General features: G+C 42.9%; 1 long non-coding RNA gene across 1 annotated transcript in view; it reads left to right on the forward strand.

The window, feature by feature from the left end:
• LOC139184116 (uncharacterized) overlaps nt 1–20765 on the forward strand; it is a 311899-nt gene that overhangs the window by 224578 nt on the left and 66556 nt on the right. Inside the window, exon 2 of the long non-coding RNA XR_011567588.1 lies at nt 7682–7884. This is a non-coding gene — a long non-coding RNA (uncharacterized lncRNA). The remainder of the gene's footprint in view (nt 1–7681; nt 7885–20765) is intronic.

Raw genomic sequence — 20765 nt, forward strand, 5'->3', positions numbered from 1 at the left:
CACAGCTCATTTTGCCCTCTGCCAACCAGTCTGTTATTCCCATCTGTCAGTATTTCTGGAGCTCATTTGTCCCTGTCTCACTCCAAGGTACCTTTTTATTGAATGTCCCCCTATTTTGGAATAGAGAATCAGCATAAAATGTGGTACCTAAGTAAGAACAGAATAGTTGACAAGAATATCTGCATATTGATTTAATGCTTTTGGGAAAAGTCTTAGTGTAAAAATTAACCTAGTCCATTGATAAGAATATTTGAAACTCATTGACCAGCCTCAAGAAACCTTGACAAATCATTTTCAAAATGGCACCAACTGTAAATGGAAAATGTTGTTTTTACTGGGAGGAAGTCCAAAAAAGCAAAGCCCTCCTAAAATTTATTCCACAGAATCTACATATTCCTATTCTCATTCTCTCTTGCAAACAGGGGTTATAAGTTTAAAAGTTAAGTTCCTAAGCCCAAAATCTGTAAATAAATCTTTAACAGAGAGATCTCTGTGAGACAAGATGGTGTAAATATTAGAATTGTAACAGGGCTTCCATTTAAACTTTTGCACTACCCTTTCATAACTTCCTCCTCAGATATAAGAATAGGGACTGCTGACTCTAAGGCATCCTGGTGTTCTAACGTTTAAAAGACGGCTCAGTTAGAAAAATGCTGAGGGCTGTAGAGCCTTTGTTTACTAGGCTGTGCGGACTAATGGGTCCCCAAAGATGTTCTTCACGTCCTAATCTCCGGAACCTGTGAATATGGAACATAGCACATGGCCTTTTCAGGTGATTAAGTTAAAGACCTTGAGATGGGGAGATTATGCTGATTATCTGGGTGGTGGTGGTGGTGGTGTTTAATTGCTGAATCATGTCCAACTCTTTTGTGACCCCACAGACTGTAACCTGCCAGGTCCCTCTGTGCATGGGATTTCCCAACAAGACTAGCAAAGTGGGTAGCCATTCCCTTTTCCAGGAAATCTTCCTGACCTATGGATCACACCCACATCTCCTGCATTGCAGGCAGATTCTTTACCACTGAGCTTCCAGGGGAGCCCAACTACCCAGATAATCACAAGGGTCCTTACAAGAGAGATGCAAGAAGTGTTCAGATCAGAGGCAGAAAGTGTAAGGACCCAAGCAAGAGTCAGAGAAGATAGATCTTAACACTGCTGGCTCTGAAGATAGAGGAAGGGGCTGTGACCAAAGAATGACGGCAGCCGTTAAAAGCTGAGAGAGGCAAGACAACGACTTCTCCCCTTAAACCCTCTACAAGGGAACAGCCTGGACCATGCCTTGGGCTTAGCCCAGTGGGACTGACTTTTGACTTCTGACCTACTAAGAGTAAGAGAATAAATTGATGTTGTTTCTGTCACTAGGTTTATGGCATTTCTTACAGCAGTAGCAGGAAACTAGCACATTTAGTAAACTCAAAAGAAGAAAAAAAGAAGGGAGCCCCTTGTATCACCTTTACTTTGGAGCAAGTGTGTTTCTTCTTAAAACAGATATCGAGTCCTCCCCGACATCCCAGCCCAAAGAGGCCTAAGCACTTTTTCATCAGTTGCTACTCACTTAATATTAGGCGCTGGAGGATGACAAATTTGCTTACTCACCCAAATAATTTGAAAAATTCCATGATGGAAAATTTTTTTTATGTAACTTCTCAGAAACAGTACAATTTTTGAGAGGTAAGAATATATAACAGACTGGATAAGTAAAGATTTAACACTTACTAGAACATATTTAAACTACTGCAGTTTTATAAATAAATCTGTCTTCCATGAATGCTGTATTAACTTCTAGGATTTCTCTGACTCATCTTTGCTTACCTTGGTTTGTACAGAAGTTTCTAAAACAAGAAAGAGGGATAGATTCATTTCCCTTCTTTTTCTTGTATTTGTATAATATTACCAGGTTCTTTTTCCATATTGGATGTTTATTTTACTGTTTACTTTGGATGGAATCAGGTGATTCAGCTGAAGTCCAAATAGACGACATTTCAACAAATGAAGTAGTTGAGCTATTTTAAGTCAACGCTTGGTAAAAATATGTTCTCCATTATTAAAACTTCAGGAATAATTCCATGCTGTCAAAGACAACATTTTTCTCCAAATTATTTCTTCCTTCTTATTTCAGAAGGTATCATTAAATAAATATTTCTTCTTAATGTCTTATCCACTTGTATCAGTGGTGCTTCAAACTAGGACGAGTAAAATATCAATGCTACTGGTTTTGATCATCTATGAATATTGAACTTTCACATCACAAAAAAAACCATATTAAGGAGAAAGGGAAATATCAAATCCTCCATTTGATATTTCTGCAATAATCTCAGTGGAGCAAATATTTCTTCAGATTCAGTGAAATTGCCTACAAAACTTAAGAAGAAATCCTCAGAAGTCACATTTGCATAAGATTTGAAATATGGAAGTCTGAAATGATAGAATACAAGAGCTTGCAGGGAAACCGGGGAGGTTATAATTTTAATTTATCCTGGCTATAAGGTTTTCTTTAACAAGTGAGAGTTGGCCCCAGTGTAAAATACAGCCTGAAGTACAGAAAGTTCACACAAGAAAGAATTCACCCAAAAAAACTTGCAAATAAAAAAGGGCCATGCAGCAAGCTGGCACTGAAATGAGAAACCACCTCTTAGAGAAAGGTCAGGAGATGATGTGGAGTGAAAAATCTCCAGGGAACTGTCACTTTCTGAAAAGGAAAATGACAAAAGTGACAAATTTCAGAGAGTCTGAGGAGAACAAAGGACAGAGGTTGAAATACATAGAGTAGAACTGCCTGCGTTCTTTCTTTGAGAGAACATTCAAGGTCACTTCCCCAGAATCCCTTAGTGTTTCTCCCTTAAAGGGAAAAAAGAAAAAAAAATGAAACTCCTGCCCCTCATCATTGCTAACCAGAAGAGGTGCCTGAGAAGACAGTGATCTGGGTTCTCTGAACTGGCAGCCATTGCCCCTGCTTATGACCCAAGCTCCTTGAGAGCTTTTTTCCCTTCAATATTAAAAATAAAAGGGGCTTCCCAGGTGACGCTAGTGGTAAAGAACCTGCCTGCTAATTCAGGAGATGTAAGAGACTCGGGCTCAATCCTTGGGTCGGGAAGATCCCCTAGAGAAGGGCACAGCAACCCGCTCCAGAATTGTTGCCTGGAGAATCCCGTGGACACAGGAACCTGGCGGGCTACAGTTCATTGGGTCACAAAGAGTCAGACACAACTGAAGCGACTCAGCAGACATTAAAAATAAAAATGCATAGGTGCATTATACCAACCTACCTTATAATACTCTCCTAAGTAATAATGACCAAGCTTAAATACAGACACACACATAAAACACACACACACTGGCTCAAAATTAAGCCATTTCCCAGTTGGTGCTCTCCTGCCCCTTCACCAGCAGGGAACACTTTCCTCTTTCTTCCCCATCCTTTGGTTTTGTCTTTTTCCATTTTTTTTTTTACCCTCTCCCCTCAGCTGGTTTTAAAGGTAGCAGGAGGAGCATCCAAAGCATTTCTTTGCATCTTTGATAATATTCAGCAATTTTAAATGTTCCCTAGCCTTACCCTTCATTGTGGTTTTGCATTTTGAGACCCAGTGCAACTCTAATTGAGACCCAGACCCAGATCTAGTCAGAGCTCCTGACTCAGGGCAGATGGAAACTGAACTGAGGATAGTTCTGAAGGGTTTCAAACAAATATGCAAACCTATCTCCCAACCAGCTCCTCTAGCTTCAAAGAGAGAAAAAGTTGAAAAGCTTCTCTAGAGAGGAAAATATGTAATATTTGTCAAACAATAAAAATTCTTTGCTTTTAATATTTCCAACTTTAGGATATAGTTTGAAATGTACAGATAGCTATTATTTAACTACTTTAAGATAAACTTATATCTTTGGGGTTTTAATCATTTCTTTTAGAAGTTATTTTTAGATATGTTCATTTTTGGTAGAAGCACTAAAATACAATGGCATTTTGCAACAGCAGTTTTTCATCAGATGCCTTTTTCTATAAGTCGTGAAAACAACATTGATTATACTGCCAAGCGCTGCTACAAAGTGCTCTGCATCATAAAAGGATTTGGAACCTCATTTATTATCATCTAAATTGTACATTGTACACTTGATAGCAACATGTTGTCAACTAAACAGCCTTTCCTATCCAGACCAATGGATATTATAATAAAACAATTGAGACGTTTTTGTGAAAAGCATGATTTGGTGGATTCTGAACCTAAAACACATTTTTTGTTCCCCCGTGACAAATGCTGACTGAGTGGCTGCCAGTTACTTAGAATGGCACTGAGAGAGGTCAGATGAAATGACGGAGACGGGAGAAGTGTCTGAATCCCATCACCAAAGAGCAAAACTCTGAGACATGATGATAGGTTCTCACATTACATCACAGGGAAGTGTTTGTGTTTTCCTCCTGGGAAAGCATCAAATAAACATCAGAGCAACAAACATATTAACACTGAACAAAACTAATCCAAAAGTCCATCCTAGTTAGAACCAACAGAATTTTCCTGATATCAAAGTTTATGTTGCTTTTGGAACTGAATTTGAGGTCCAAATCTCCCTTATGCAGACCACATTTCTTTGGGCAAGTAAGAACAGGGAAGCCCATAGTATGTCTGTGGTCTAAAATTTGAGGTTCAGTGTGTTGAAAACATGAGTGCTGCTCTTATAATATCCTAAGCGAAGTTGCTCGGTTGTGTCCAATTCTTTGCGACCCTCTGGACTATAGCTTGCCATATTCCTCTGTCCTTGGAACTCTCCAGGCAAGGATACTGGAGTGGGTAGACGTTCCCTTCTCCAGGGGATCTTCCCAATCCAGGGATCGAACCCAGGTGTCCCACATTGCAGGCGGATTCTTTACCGTCTGAGCCACCTACATTGCCACAAAAAAGGAAATGACTACTGAGGTCTATGCATTACAAAATGAAAAATTTAGGTTGATAATGAATGAAAACGAATGTGGAAGTTATTCATTTAATTGGCTTTTGTGATGCAGGAATAAGTTTTTTAGTTAGTGTCTTCTTTTTTATAATTTTCTTTACTGATTTATTTTTTGCTGAGTCTTTGTTGCTTTGCAGGCCTTTCTCTAGTTGCAGAGACCAGGGGTTGCTCTCTAGTTACTGTGCTCAGGTTTCTTATTGCTGTGGCCTCTCTTGTTACAGAGCACAGGCTCAAGGGTGCTCGGGCTTCAGGAGTTGCATCGTGTGGTCTCAGTAGCTGTCGTTCTCGGGCTCTAGAGCACAGGCTCAGTAGCTGTGCCACACGGTCCTAGTCGTTCCACAGCATGTGGGATCTTCCCGGACCAGGGATCGAACCCATGTCTCCTGCATTGGCAAGTGGATTCTTTACCATTGAGCTCCCAGGGAAGCCCAGCTAGTGTCTGCTATATCCTCATACATAGCACTTAACAGAAAACAGTAGTGCTGGATTTGATATCTCTGTACATCTGGTTCCTACAATTAATGGACTATTTGGGGCTGAACTTACACACTTCAAGTGTTTTATTGCTAATGCAGATTCATAATACTTGAATCATTGAATTTATATACATATATATATAATTCTGAAAAATCAAAGGATCTGAATTCTGCCATTATTTCTATTTATCTATTTCTTGACTGCACTGGGTCTTTGTTGCTGCAGGCAGGCGTTCTCTAGTTGCGATGAGCAGGGGCTGCTCTCTGGTTGCCACGTGCAGACTTCCTGTGGTGGCGGGCGCTCGTGTTGTGGAGCACGGGCTCTGGGCCACACAGGCTTCAGCAGTGGTAGTGCATGAGCTGTGTTGCTCTGCAGCATGGGGGATCTTAGTTCTTGGACCAGGAATCGAACCCTACATCCCTTGCATTGGCAGGCAGACTCTTAACCGCTGGACCACCAGGGAAGTCCCTATACGATTATTTTTAAACTTTTTTCGTTGGGTTTATTACCATCAGAAAGTAATGGCTTCATCACCTTTTGTACTCTCAAAACTTGTCCCATCCTACGTGTTCTTATAGACCTTGTCTTTCCTTATCAAGTGGTGGGATCCCTGTCTCTTCCCCTTGAGACCAGGTGGGCTCCTGACAAACCAAGTGGTTTCTGAGGCTAAGTTAGAAGATACCATGAAGTGTCTTCCAGATTCTCTTGCGACTTCACTTGTGGAGCCCTAAGCTCCAAGTCAATGAGAAGTACCAGGTGGCCATGCTGTGAGGAAGGCCAAACTAGGCCAGCCAAAGAGACCACTGGGAGAGGCCCCAAGACTACAGGAAGAGAGAAAGGTGCCTGGCCAGCTCTCAGCTGCTTCAGCCACCATCTGACTACATTCACACAAGACACCTCGGGCAGAACACACACCCCAGCCCAGCCACTTGGGAATTTCTGACCCACAGATATCAGGAGCAATAATAAATTATGTTTGTTGTTTTAAGCCAGGAAGTTTGGGGGGTAATGTGTTCCATACAAAGTATTAGACCACAGGAAAAAACTTCTCTAATTAAGGGACCTCTTCAACAAGGAACCTTGTGGTGGATCTGAATGTCTCACCCAGATTAGCCCTCCATCTCTCTCCATTCCATGAGAGGAATGTTGGCCCCTGAGGGCTCATAGCTGGCTCCCTTTCCAGGCATTGCCCTTAGCAAAGGAAACTGCCTCTCCTGAGGTACACCTCTCCCTGAGGATGGCCCATATCTAATAGTGATTGATGCAAAATACTGATACCTTGCCTTCTTGCCTAAATTTAGGCAACACAGAAGAATGATCACAGCTCCAGAGGTCCTGTAGGATAGGCTTGGTTGCAACAGTAGCAGCTCAACTTCTTCCTCTGATCAGTCTTGCTTCCCTTGCTCCTTTACAGGTATTATTCTCGAGTGTCTACAATAACCTATTGCACACAAATCTCCATTTCAAGGACAGTTTTCAGATAACCTGAACAGGGCTCAAAGGATAATTAGCATTGGAAAAGAAGGTGAAGTCAGGCCCTGAGATATAAAATTCCCTGGTTTTCCCAGGAGACAGCAATAGTAATTAGAGATACAATGACCCTCACAATGACCTGAACAAAGTTTCTAATCCATTGACTATTACCTGTAGACTGAGATGGTTTCCCCTGACGGTCTTCAAGGCATCCTTTACTCATTCTGACACTTGCTGGACATAATCTAATTTGCCTGACCAAAATCAATTTGGCCTCTGAAAATTTTGACTACGTGATGTTTCAGAAGAGAGTATGTGAAAAAATAAAGCCATTGTGTTATGGATCATTGCATTAGCTGAGAAAAGTTTGAAATAAGACCACAACTCATTCTTAAATCTTGGTCCTGGACATGTAGCAAAACTTAAGCAAATGTGTGCTATAACGATTTAAGAAGGAAAACTTTTTACAGCGAAGTCTATGAGATTTGAAGGTGCCTGGTTTCATTTTTCCTGGAAGAAAATGTTTTTATCTTCTTATTTGTTGTTTCATCTCTTATTTTATCCAGCCGTCATCTTTGAGAAGTGATTCATTATTTCACAAGGACTGTGAAAAGAAAGACTGAGTTCAGAGATCATTTCTAGAAGCTGATGGGGGCAGCTCAGTGATTTAAACTGCAGGACATTTTTATTTTTCAAACCAGATCTGATCTTCTACTTCAGGCATTTTATAATTAATTCATGAAGACGAGCTTCAAACTTGTTTTCTCACTTGTCTATCTTGTGTTTGCAGGCTCTTCTGTATCTTTACATGAGCACAGCTCCCAGCAGGAACTACGGATTTCTCAAATTCTTCAAAGTTCTCCTGAGGCCATTGCATCAGCACTGAAGGCAATCAGCAGTTGAGTGGACACATACATTTATTAGCTTCCCAATAATCTGCAGTGACGTATGGGATCATTCTGTACTATTTACCAGCTTGGGAAACAAAATAAGGTACCATTCTTTCTTTCTAATTGAAATATAGTTGATTTACAAGAGTGTGCTAGTCTCTGCTGTACAGCAAAGTGACTCAGTTGTTCACATATAGACATTGTTTTTTAAAATATTATTTTCCATTATGGTTTATCCCAGGGGATTGGATAATAGTTCCTTGTGATATACAGTGGGATCTTGTGGTGTAGCCATTCCAAATGTGATAGTTTATATCTACCAATCCCAAACTCCCACTCCATCCCTCCTCTCCCAGCACCAAACCCCCCACCTTGACAACCATAAGTCTGATCTCCATGAGTGTCTTTCTGTTTTGTAGATAGATTTATTTGTGCCATATTTTAGATTCCACATATAAATGATATTATACGGTATTTATCTTTCTCTTTCTGACTTACTTCACTTAGTATGATAATCTCTAGGTGCATCCATGTTGTTGAAAATGGCATTATTTCACTCTTTTTTATGGCTGAGTAGTCTTCCATGGTATATTTGAAACACATCTTCTTTACCAATTTATCTGTTGATGGACATTTGGGCTGTTTCCATGTCTTGGCTATTGTGAATAATACTATTATGAACATATGGCTGCCTGCATGTATCTTTTTTAGTTATAATTTTGTCTGAATATATGCCCAAGAGTGGGATTGCTGGATCATATGGTAATTATATTTTAGTTTTCTGAGGAACCTTCATACTGTTTTCCACAGTGGCTGTACCAATTGACAATCCCACCAACAGTGTAGGAGGGTTCCCTTTCCTTCACACCCTCTCTGGCATTTGTTATTTGTAAACTTTTTATTGGTCATTCTGACCAGTGTAATCTAGTAAGGTATCATTCTTTTTAAAATTCTAATTCAGTTACTTTCATCCCTCAATCTACCCATGGAAGAGAGTTCCATCTTGGAGATCTTTTTTCCTGAAAGAAGTTCCAAGACTCAAGAGGTATTTATTCAGTCCAGTGAATTAAATTCAGTCCATTCAATTTGGTTAAATTCAGTCCATTTAAATGAGCAACCCTTTCAGATGAGTAAATGGAATACTCTCCTTGGTCAGAATCTTAGTCCTTTCAGGCTACTGTAACAAAAATTCCAAAGACTGTGTGGCTTAAACGACAAACATTTGTTTCTCGTGGTTCAGGAGGCTGGAAAGTCCAGGATGAAGGTTCTGGCATATTTGGGGAATGGTGAAGGCCTGCCTCCTTGTTCATCAGTCAGTCAGTTCAACCACTCAGACGTATCCGACTCCTTGCAACCCCATGGACTGCAGCAGGCTTCCCTGTCCATCACCAACTCCAGGAGCTTGCTCAAACTCATGTCCATTGAGTCGGTGATGCCATCCAACCATCTCATCCTCTATCATCTTCTCCTCCTGCCTTCAATCTTTCCCAGCCTCAGGGTCTTTTCCAATGAGTCAGTTCTTTGCATCAGGAGGTCAAAGTATTGGAGTTTCAGCTTTAGCATCAGTCCTTCCAATGAATAATCAGGGCTGATTTCCTTTAGGATTGACTGGTTTGTTCTCCTTGCAGTTCAAGGGACTCTCAAGAATCTTCTCCAATACCACAGTTTGAAATCATCAATTCTTCGGCACTCAGCTTTCTTTGTGGTCCAGTTCTCACATCCATATATGACTATTGGAGAAACCATAGCTTTGACTAGGTGGACTTTTGTTGGCAAAGTAATGTCTCCGCTTTTTAGTATGAAGTATAGATTTTTCATAGCTTTCTTGTTCATAGAGGGCCTTTTCTCTTGTTTTTATATCGTGGAAGGGTTGAAGGAGCTCTCTGGAGCCTTTTTTATAAGAGCACTAATCCCATTCATGAGGGCTCCATTCTCATCATCTAATCATCTTCCAAAGACCCCACCTCCAAATGCCATTGCCTTGGGTTTTAGAGTTTCAACATATGGATTTGAGGGGATACAAACATTGTCTATAGCAGTCGGTCAAATAGTCAGGGATTCAGCTGCAGAGGTTGTTATTTCCACTGTGCCAGTGGAGTCTTTGCCTACTGAAGAGACCACAGCACATCTGCCAAAGCTGACCTGATCAGAATTTCTCTTCATTCAGAGGACAGAAGCACTGGTGTCTTGTTCAGCTGGATTGCTCTCAGCCCTATAACTCTCTGGAGACACAGGTCCCTGCCCTACACAAAAACCTAGTCACCATCCCAAGGCCACCATGCCATGATGCTAAAGTAGCTGGGCTAGAGGTATACGATAGTCTAACACATGCTCTGGCCAGAATGGTATCCCCCTATGCAAACACCACTTGCTACCATGGCTCAATTAGTCTACTCTCTCTACTCTCAATTAGTCTACTCCAGAAAATGAGTCCCCAGTGCTGTTTTACTAGAAGCGTGGGGATAGGCCTGGCTCCACAGAAACAGTGGTGCTGCTGATACAGCCTAGCCACCACCTCAAAGAGAAGGGAAAGTCAAGGACCACACTGGGTCTCTCTGCCTTCCAGTTCCAGGGCCCAGCCACTTCCTTACCTAGCAGACTTCTCACTCAGCATTCCAGCTGTCTCATCCCCGTGGCCCACCATCAACAATCACAATGTAGAGCCACTAACCTAATACACAAAGGCTTGATTTCCTATAACACAGCAGCCTAGAATAGCAAGAGTCTTAAGACAATGCCATTACATAGCATTTCTCTGATTCAGCTCTGTGAGGCCTGGGGAACTCCCAGACTACAGCTTGATACTTCTGAGAATTCTCAGAGTGGTCTTGCACCTGCTCCCTGAGGCAGTTCTTTCAGAATTTGTAGTTTTCACTTCTCACAGTATTCACAGGTATTATTGCTGTTCACTCGGGAGCCACCTCTTGTCCTGGCTGACTTCCCACTGCAGCCCGATGTCCATTACTGTTGACCATGCCCACGAGAGGCATGGCACTGCAGACATGCACCAGAGTGCTACCACTGCAGCTCCCACCTGGCCAAGGCACTAACATCCAGCAAGGTGGTTGCCAGCAAAGCCACATCCAGGCAGGCACTGTGCCCGCTAAGTCTTCCATCAGTGTCGACTCTGCTACCAGCTCCTTGTCTCTAGGTCTTCAGCTTTCACCTCACCTCATTTCAGCCCCCTCCCTGAGACATATGTCAACACCCTCAGGGGCAATTACAGATTCCCCCCGTGTCTCCCCAGAGCTCTGTGCAATGCCTGAAGCATGACTCACTCTGCTTCCAAGGCACCTTCTCACCCTGGGGCCCTGGTTAGACAGGAAAGCAGAGCCTGGCAGTCCATCCTCTGCTCTGCAGACATGTTCACACACTCTTGGACCCCAGGGAGACTGCAACTCAGCCAGCTGCTGCAACTCCTGCCTCCAGCGTGAGGTCACATGTACTTTCCAGACTAGGGATGACTGCCGACTCATGTGGGCTCAGAACCTCTGGGGAGAGGTTGAGATGGGGCAGGGAGCGGGAGGGTGCTGAGGTTTCTACAGCAGAACTAAATCATGCAACAGAGTTCAATGTGATGCGGAAGGAAGTCACCAGAGTTTCCTAAAGGAGAGGAGGAGAATGTTCAGGGGCCACAGCTCAGTTATAGTATTTTTATTTCTCTTCAGTCTCTTCATTGAATTATCCCTCTGATTATCCTTTAAAACCTTCAGTTTCTCATGAGGATGAATAACCTTGTGTTTGTTGTGTGAAGAGAGTGACCCTCTGAGAGAAGACTTGTGATGGCTTCCTCTGCAGACCCAGGGGTTTAGAGCACTGTGAGCTTCTCTGAGGAAAAAATTTTCAACTTTATAAAATCCATGAAAGGGAAACTGTGTCAGCTCGATTCCTAAGGAGTCAATTAATTAAAGTTAAGTCCCCACAAACACTGCCAAATGCCAGCTCCAGATTAAACGGCGTGGAGAGGCATTAGGCTGTGACCTCCTGTCACTGGCTGGGTACCTGGCAGATTTTAGCTTGTGTGCTGATCCAACAGAAATAAGTATTAACTCACGAGGAAGGCAGATAAAGAGTTCAAGGACAACCGTGAGCATTTAAAATGGGGGACTTTTCATCTCTTCGTCTTCTGCTCCTCTTTGCAAAGTTTTCATCTTCTTTTTTTTCATCCACCCTTCTATTTCAGTGCCATCTTCTCATTGGGGGTATGTTTGGTGAGTGAAACTGAAATCTGTCTGGTTTGGGATTTGAGAAGCCACCTCTCTCTCGACTAGCATACCTTCCTCTCTGATTTACAAAGACCCAGTGTGATTCTGTTGCAAAGCTCAGTCCGAGTTTAGAGCTGGGCGCAGAGGCATACAGAGCAGGTAGCCAGTCACTGGCTGTAAGAGTTGGATACTCACCTGGGAAAAAAATAGTTCTGTCATGAGGGGACACCCCCAGCCTGCTGGGGGTGCTTCATATGCTCCTTCCATCCCTCAATCTTCCCCATCAGCTTGGCCTAAGCATGAAATTTCAGGATCTCAGATTTCTTCTCTCCTCTCTGTCTTCCAGATTTCTCTTTTAAAAGGTCATCTCCAGTCTAAGTAATGATCATTCATTTCTGCCTTAGTAGAGATCTATTTATTAAGCCACTTTCCCAAGTAAGTGGAGGAAACAGGGCACAGAGCAGTAAAGTTTAAGAAAAAGGGGCTTTTATAGAGGAGTTTCAAGCATTTAAAAAGAGGACCATGGCTAGGTGAACTGGAAGCAGAAAGCAAACAAATGGACTTCCCACTATGCACATCAGTCCAATTAAGTAGATATTAATCCCCCCACAGTAGGTACATGTTATTTTGGGATTTTTTTAAACATGAGAAAGTTGAAGTACAGAGAAGTTAATCATTTGTCCCACTACTGAGTGTGGAGCCAAGATTCCAAGTCAGGATGACCTGATTGCTCAGCCATGGTACTTCCCCAAAATACATCACTTAAATTGTTTTTCCAGGGGAAGGGACCACCATCCCTTGGCCTGTGAAGGGATGGGTTCAGAGCTCCCTCTACTGAGGTCTGGAACTATTCCCTGCTTGTTAACCTGCTGGTTGAGAAGTGCTGAGAGTCTCATTGGAGATGTCTTAAATCAGATGCCTGCAATAATAAAGATAACTAGCATAATAATGCTATTGTTTATGGAGGGCTTGTGCTGTGCTAAGCGCTTTACAGACACTGTCTCAGAGAGAATGCAAGTAGAGCAAATACCATCACTGGTCATCAGCATTTGACCTTTTCCTTGGAAACCAAAAGCCACATAATCTCAGTGTGTATTCCAGTCAGGAAACCAGCTTACTAATTGATCCAAAAGCCGAATTCATTTTATTTTTCTCTGCCTGGTAAACTCCCTCAGCCATGCTCTCCTGAACCTGATATGAAATCTTAGGGATGTCTCTGGTTTCTAAGGATGCTTAGATGAGAAAAGTTCTCTGGTCACCTTCAAACATTATCGAGTCGGTCTGGTTGACACAGAGTTCTATCTGTTCTGATACAGTAACAAAACTCCTAACTCATTTAAAATTAAAACTGTTGTCTCCCCATCACTCCATCCAGGTCTGCTTCCCCGATCTCACCACCAGAGTTCTACCAGGTCAGCTGTCCTCCCACCACCAGTTCCTGTTCTGACCTGCCCTGTGACTAGGCCCCGGAGTAGGGTTTAGAGAGAAAAAGTACAGAGTAAATTGGTGTCAGTGCCCTTTGGCCTTGGGCGATATCTGAGGTTGACTTTTATTTGTGTGGGACACCTGGAAAACTTCCTCAGAAAACCCAGCTGTGCCCCATGCTCCAGTGCCTTTGAACAGACCATGCCTCTGTTCGAGCCATCCGCTTACACCCCTCTGCCTTCGGGCTTCAGAAGCGTGTGCCTCAGAGGTGTCCTTGTGCCACTCCAGACTGTCCTCATGGCCAAGCTGGCTCTCCCTATGAGACCCACACCCGATCCATGGAGAGCAGTCACTCTCACTCCGCAGTCTAATTCACTCCCGAGGAGGTGCACTCATCTTTTCTCTGCCAACTCCAGGGCACCGGGTCAAACCTGGGGATGGAGTGTGCCCGACACGAAGTCCACTGTCTGAGTGGCCCTCTGAAGCTCCTCTCCTTTGGCCTAAGGGTGACATTCTTCCCCTCTCCATAGCCAGACTTGGATTGAGAAAGAAATACAGTAGAGACTCCCATAGCACTGCAAACTGGATCCAAAGAGAACATCTGTGAAGCCTTGATCAGTTTCACAGAGCTTCTGCCTTCTCCTTAACACGCCCGCATGTGGGAATTCACATCCTTGGCACCTCATGCTTTATTCTTGGATAGTAAGCTCAGTGGAAAGCGCAGAGAAGCCTTGGAGGTCCTGCTTTACTCCAGGAAGGGTACATTCACACTCTCACCCTTCCACCGCTCACACTTTCTGAGAAATTCTACGCTTTGTGACAATCAGATCGCCTTGTATTGCCAAGTTCTGGAGTAGCAAGCAGCTCACCCAACTCTGGCTTGCGCATCGTGACTGGATACAAACCCCCACTTCCTGGAGAAAGATCAGGCCATGTGGATTTTTCGCATTTTCAAGGCTACGAAACTCTTCTAGATTCTTTACGGTCACCCCATCCCCCTCGACAATTTATGGAATGTTATTGCAGTGAGATGGAAAACAATTTCATAACCATTGTAAAGATCCTTTGGAAATGTCTTAAACAATCACAACATCTCTGTTAAACCTGTTTTTAAAAACAAAGAAAAAAAATACCCTGTCTTAAACTAGCCCTTTTCTTCAAACTTTTCTAAAACTTTTTATTTCATTTTGGAATATAGTGGTTTAACAAACAATGTTGTGACAGTTTCAAGTGAACAGGGAAGGGACTCAGCCATACATATACATGTATCCATTCTCCCCGAACTCCCCTCCCATCCAGGCTGCCACATAACCTTGAGCAGAGTTGCATGTTCTATAAATTAGATTCTTGTTGGTTATCCATTTTAAATATAGAAGTGTGTACATGTTCAAAAACTCCCTACCTATCCCTTCTCCCATCCTTTCCCCTGTCTCCAAAATTTAAATATGAGTATCGAAGGCATCTGTTTTCCCCTCTTCAATTGTAATGTGAAGCCCACATAATCTAGGAGAAATTTTCTCTGAAAATAGGCATGGAGATAATACTTTAAACAAAATGTATTTTTTATTATCAGCACTAAATATGTATTAATTCATATCTTAGTGGCTCCTTAGATGATCACAGGCTGAAGAATAATGATCAAATTGAAGCTTGACTTCTTCATGTTCAATCCCAATGTATTTAGCCAAATTTTTATTTTTAAAAAGAAAAAAAAATGCTTTGCAGTGTTGGCAGTTGCTCACTGACATTTCACTGATTCTTCTCATTTATTTCCAGTGATTAGTATCAGTCTTAGAATCAATATTATGTGCTGTGCGTGTGTGTGTATATATATATGTATATATATATACACATAGTTGTACTGTGTAAGTGTAATTATATAATTAAACCTCAATATGTATGGTAGATAAAACATGAAGCCAAAGTCCTGGGTACAATGACTCCTTTTTAGAAGAGGACAGGATCTTGATCAGAACCTGCCTAAGTCACATTAGCTGCCTCCATTTCTGCATCCTGGATAGATTTCAGAGTAACTGTCAAAGCCCAGGAAGTTGTTTTTTTTTTTTTTTGCAATGAGAAGCAGTTCACCAGGCTTTAAGATGCTCAAAGGCAGGGAATGGATGCTGTGTAAATAAAAGATTTTAAGTCTCTAGGACTGTTGCTATTTATGGTAGGTGCTGATTTGTATGATTCTTATGTATAGAATATCCTTAATATGGGTTTTACTTACCTTTCGGGGGCCATCCTAAGGAGATAACAACCTTCCATCCTTGGTTGCACTGAAAAGGGTGCTTTATCTGGAGGCATGAGAGTGCTCTGGTGCCCCACACATTCAGACTTTCACCCCTCTACCAGACTAGCACATCTCATGACCGAGGCCCCAGCACCAAGGTCCTGTCTTCAGAACCTCTTTCCATCTCTTTATCATGACCTTCCCTTGATAACATCAAAGGAGTCTTCACTGTTTAAAATGTCTTGTTCATTTGTTATTATCTGCCTCCTCTGATGTTTAAACCAAAAAAACCCAGCAACCTTGACCTCATTTGTGACATACCTGGGACCTAGAATAACATCTGGCACATGTTAGATCCCTGACCCAGAAGCTCTGACCACTGGTCAGAAGAACCTTGGGCAAGTTACTCCATTGCTGTGAGCTGCAGTCTTTATCCTCAGGGCTGGGGAGCTGCTCAAGGTAATTTTTAAAGTTCCTTCTGGCTATTAAAGCACACTATTCTTCAAAATACTGACATCCTTATATAATTTTCCCTTTTCATAAATGCAAATTATTGGTAAAAAATAAGGAGACAAATCCTTACTGGTCATCATTACTGATTTTCAGTTAAAATATGTGTCCTCCATCTAATCTCTCTGGCATCTGAGAATAATTTTAATATACAGTTAACCCCTTCTCTTAGTAGTGTCTTGATCCTTAAACATGTTAGCGTGAACTGCTGAAATCCTTTTTGTAGATGTCCATTGCCAGCCTTACTACCCATCTCTTTATGGCTAAAGGGAAGAGTTATTTTCTGTGCTCAAGGAATTCCTGAAGAAACCACAAAGACAAACTGGGACAAAGCTATATAATACAGACACCCAGACATGTAGTCAGGAGTATGTACAACTGTGAGACAGACAGAGGGACAAGGACAGTGTAAAAGAAAACAGACCCACAGACCCAAGGAAGAGCAGGAGAGAAAGATTTCCTTATGGATGCCTAGAAACACTGAGGAAAGCCCCAGTTATTTTCAGAAGTGAGATCTCACCCAGCCACCTCTCATTGTCATAACGTGGGGACCTGATGTGGATGCTGGATATAGTAATGTTTGGGGTTTGATGATGACAGACACTAGAGAGCAGGAGGCTGAGAGCAAGTCACCGTTCAGTCCTCAAATAACACGCAGAAATTTCTGAAATGGTTGATGTTAAACTACAACCACGGGAAGCAAGGTGGCCTTGCTCAGCATTCAAGGCTCTGGCCTGGGGCATGAGTCTTTACACCCTGTAAATCAGGACATCCAAACACTTGCTTCCAAGCGGCAGAAAACTTCAGGAAAGGAGCCAGTTCATTTGAAGTCAGAGTTTTTTTAGGCACCCACTAGGGTTTAGAGCCCATTGATTTGCTAGCTGTAATCAGCTTTCTACTTTCCAGAGATCATCTTTGCTTGAGTTAATCTGCAGATAATCTGGATTAAAAAGTTCCAGCCTCTTAGTAATATGGGTCACCCCCCATCTGTGAGGCAGGTACACTATTAGGCAAACGCAGTTTTCACCATCTTCTCCTCAGCTTTCTAAGAAAGATTCTTCAGCTGAGTTGCTCAGCTTCCTGGCCTTTGTTTCATGGATGGAGTAAAGTGAAGAAAAATACTTAGAGGCCTTACACTGATGTATGTACATTTAGACAAAAGAACCCCCACTCCAGTACTCTTGCCTGGAAAACCCCATGGACGGAGGAGCCTGGTAGGCTGCAGTCCAGGCTGCAGTCTGCTAAGTCGGACACGACTGAGCAACTTCACTTTCACTTTTCACTTTGATTCATTGGAGAAGGAAATGGCAACCCACTCCAGTGTTCTTGCCTGGAGAATCCCAGGGACAGGGGAGCCTGGTGGGCTGCAATCCATGGGGTCGCACAGAGTCGGACACAACTGAAGCGACTTAGCAGCAGCAGCAGCAGCAGACAAAAGAACGGAGAAGGTAATGGCACCCCACTCCAGTACTCTTGCCTGGAAAATCCCATGGATGGAGGAGCCTGGTAGGCTGCAGTCCATGGGGTTGCAAAGAGTCAGACACGACTGAGCGACTTCACTTTGACTTTTCACTTTCATGCATTGGAGAAGGAAATGGCAACCCACTCCAGTGTTCTTGCCCAGAAAATCCCAGGGACAGGGGAGCCTGATGGGCTGCTGTCTATGGGGTCGCACAGAGTTGGAAACGACTGAAGTAACTTAGCAGCAGCAGCAGCAGACAAAAGAAAGAAAAAAAATAAATAAAAAGCTTGAGTTCTCTGCAAAGGAAAACTTTCAGAAGCAATAGGGAGAGAAGGAGAAGCAAAAGCAATGTAAAAAGGCCAGAGGGTCCTGAAGACTTAGAGACAGGGTTGGAAGAGATTTGGAGGAGCCGCTACTAGGCACCGTGGGGCTTCATGGAGCTGAACAGGCAAAGAGGTTTTAAAGCAAATCATTTCCATGTTACATGATGCAACCCCCCCCCCCCCCTCAAATGACTTCACTAAGGACTCATGTTATATTTCACATCTGGGGAAAGCAGAAATTTCTTTAATATATGTTACTGACTTGGATCTTAGAGCAGGACTTGATGGCCACGATTTGGGTGCCATGAGAAAGGGTTATAAAATGAGATGGTGGCATTTGAGACTCTCTCCTTGAGAATGACAAGTCACTGAAATGGCTCAAGTCTGTCGAGAGCACTTAACCCTAACCCACAGGGGCTTAGGATGAGCGCACATGACCTCTCCTTGTGCCCCTCCCCTGCTCACCCCCTCAGGACTCCCTGCAGTGACCACTGAGCCCTGCCACCACCTCACACAGCCCCCACCATACTGCTCCCAGGAGGAAATACTCCCAAAACGTACAGTTGTTTCTGATGTTGCAATAAACAATATATGTGGTTATAGGCCCTTGACATACACAGGTTATTTTCAAAGAAAGCAAGCAAGTCATTTCTGAATTATGACAGTGATTAAACAATGGATTGGGTCCATTACAGTTGCTTATAGAATTAATGCCTCTGCACAAATATATGAAAAATAAAATCAATGACTTTAACTTTGGTAATTTAGAAATTTGCCCTTCTTGGAAGCACAGCACTAGATTAAACCGTCCTTCAATGGTCTTGTTCTCCTCTGTCATAAGGGAACGCTACTTCCTCTTTCAGCTTCCTCCCTCCCAGTTCATTTTTATGCTGCAGCCTGCAAGAGCTCTGTTAAACAACACACGCTTTGATTATGTTCAGAAACCTACAATGTCATCAGCTGAATTAAAGCCACAATCCTCTCAGGATTTTAGGCTCTTCTGCGCACAGGCCACTTCACCTCTCATATCTCACCAACAATATCCATCACCTCTACCCACTTCAAGCCTCCAGTCCTGTGTCCATCCAGGCTACCTCTGCTCCTGCTGGGCTGAGCACCACCCCGACTTCTCCTCCCTCCCCTCCCCACCCATGCTCACTAGACCCTTTAAGCTCCAGCTCAGACGTTCCTGTCTTTCATGTACCCTTCACTGCTGGCAATAGTCCCTGCCATGCCAATAGCTTCAATCTTTAAATTCCTTTGAATTTATTACTTGCAGTATCTGCAGGGTTTATTTTTCTTCCTGTATTCTGATTTCCTATTAGTTATCCTGCATAATTTAGCTCTTTCACATTTAAGTACATTGTGAAAGTGTTAGTCACTCAGTCATGTCTGACTCCTTGTGACCCCATGGACTGTAGCCCACCAGGCTCCTCTATCCATGGAATTCTCCAGGCAAGAATATTGGAATGAGTTGCCATTCCCATCTCCAGGGGGTCTTCCCCACCCAGAGATCAAACCCAGGTCTTCTGCATTGCAGGCAGATTCTTTACCATATGCTGCTAAGTCGCTTCAGTCGTGTCCGACTCTGTGAAACCCCATAGACGGCAGCCCACCAGGCTCCCCCGTCCCTGGGATTCTCCAGGCAAGAACACTGGAGTGGGTTGCCATTTCCTTCTCCAATGCATGAAAGTGAAAAGTGAAAGTGAAGTCGCTCAGTCGTGTCTGACTCTTAGCGACCCCATGGACTACAGCCTACTAGGCTCCTCCATCCATGGGATTTTCCAGGCAAGAGTACTGGAGCGGGGTGCCATTGCCTTCTCCACTTTACCATATGAGCCACCAGGAAAGCCCTGAGTACATTATAGCAGTGCTATTTATGATGCCGCCATTGTAATCGGTGAACCTAATATCACAGATCCTCCCATGAGTGGGTCTTACACAGCACATTTTGGCAAGGAAGCTCACCCAGTTGGCTGGGTCAGTCCATCTGCCCCACAGAAACCCATCTGCTTCAGATATCTGTTTTAATTGCCACGGAAGGGCTCTTTTAATAAGATTATAAAAAAGACAACCAAAAAAAGTTAACTTGAGAAGCAATGGTTTCACATTATGGGATATGGAATAATTCATATGATTAAGCATTGAAATGATGCTTTTAAATTATATAACAAAATGGATCAAAAGTTTTTTTGGTAGTGTGTATCTGTTAATCCTATATCCCCAATTTATCCCTGTCCCCTCTCCCACTTTGGTAGCCATAAGATTGTTTTCTATGTCCATGAGTCTGTTTATCCTATATTCAATATCTTGTTGTTGTCTAGTCACTAATTCATACTCAGCTCTTTGCGACCCCATGAACTGCAGCACGCCAGGCTTCTCTGTCCTTCATTATCTCCCTGAGCTTGTTCAAACTCGTGTCCCTTGACTTAGTGATGCCACCCAACCATCTTATCCTGTCACCCCTTCTGCTCTTGCCCTCAATCTTTCCCAGCATCAGGGTCTTTTCCAAGTAGTCAGCTCTTCACATCAGTTGGCCAAAGTATTGGAGCTTCAGCTTCAGGACCAGTCCTTCCAATGAATATTCAGGGTTGATTTCCTTTAGCATTGACTGGTTTGATCTCCTTACTGTCCAAGGGACTCTGGAGTCTTCTCCAGCACTACAGTTCGAAAGTACCAATTCTTCAGTGCTCAGCATTCTTTGTTGTCCAACTCTCACAACCATACAAGACTACTAGGAAAACCATAGCTTTGATTATACAGACCTTGTATTCAAAGTGATCCCTCTGCTTTTTAATATCCTGTCTAGGTTTGTCATAGCTATTC

Source organism: Bos indicus, chromosome 7, assembly GCF_029378745.1.
Source record: "Bos indicus isolate NIAB-ARS_2022 breed Sahiwal x Tharparkar chromosome 7, NIAB-ARS_B.indTharparkar_mat_pri_1.0, whole genome shotgun sequence".
Taxonomy (NCBI): Eukaryota; Metazoa; Chordata; class Mammalia; order Artiodactyla; family Bovidae; genus Bos; species Bos indicus.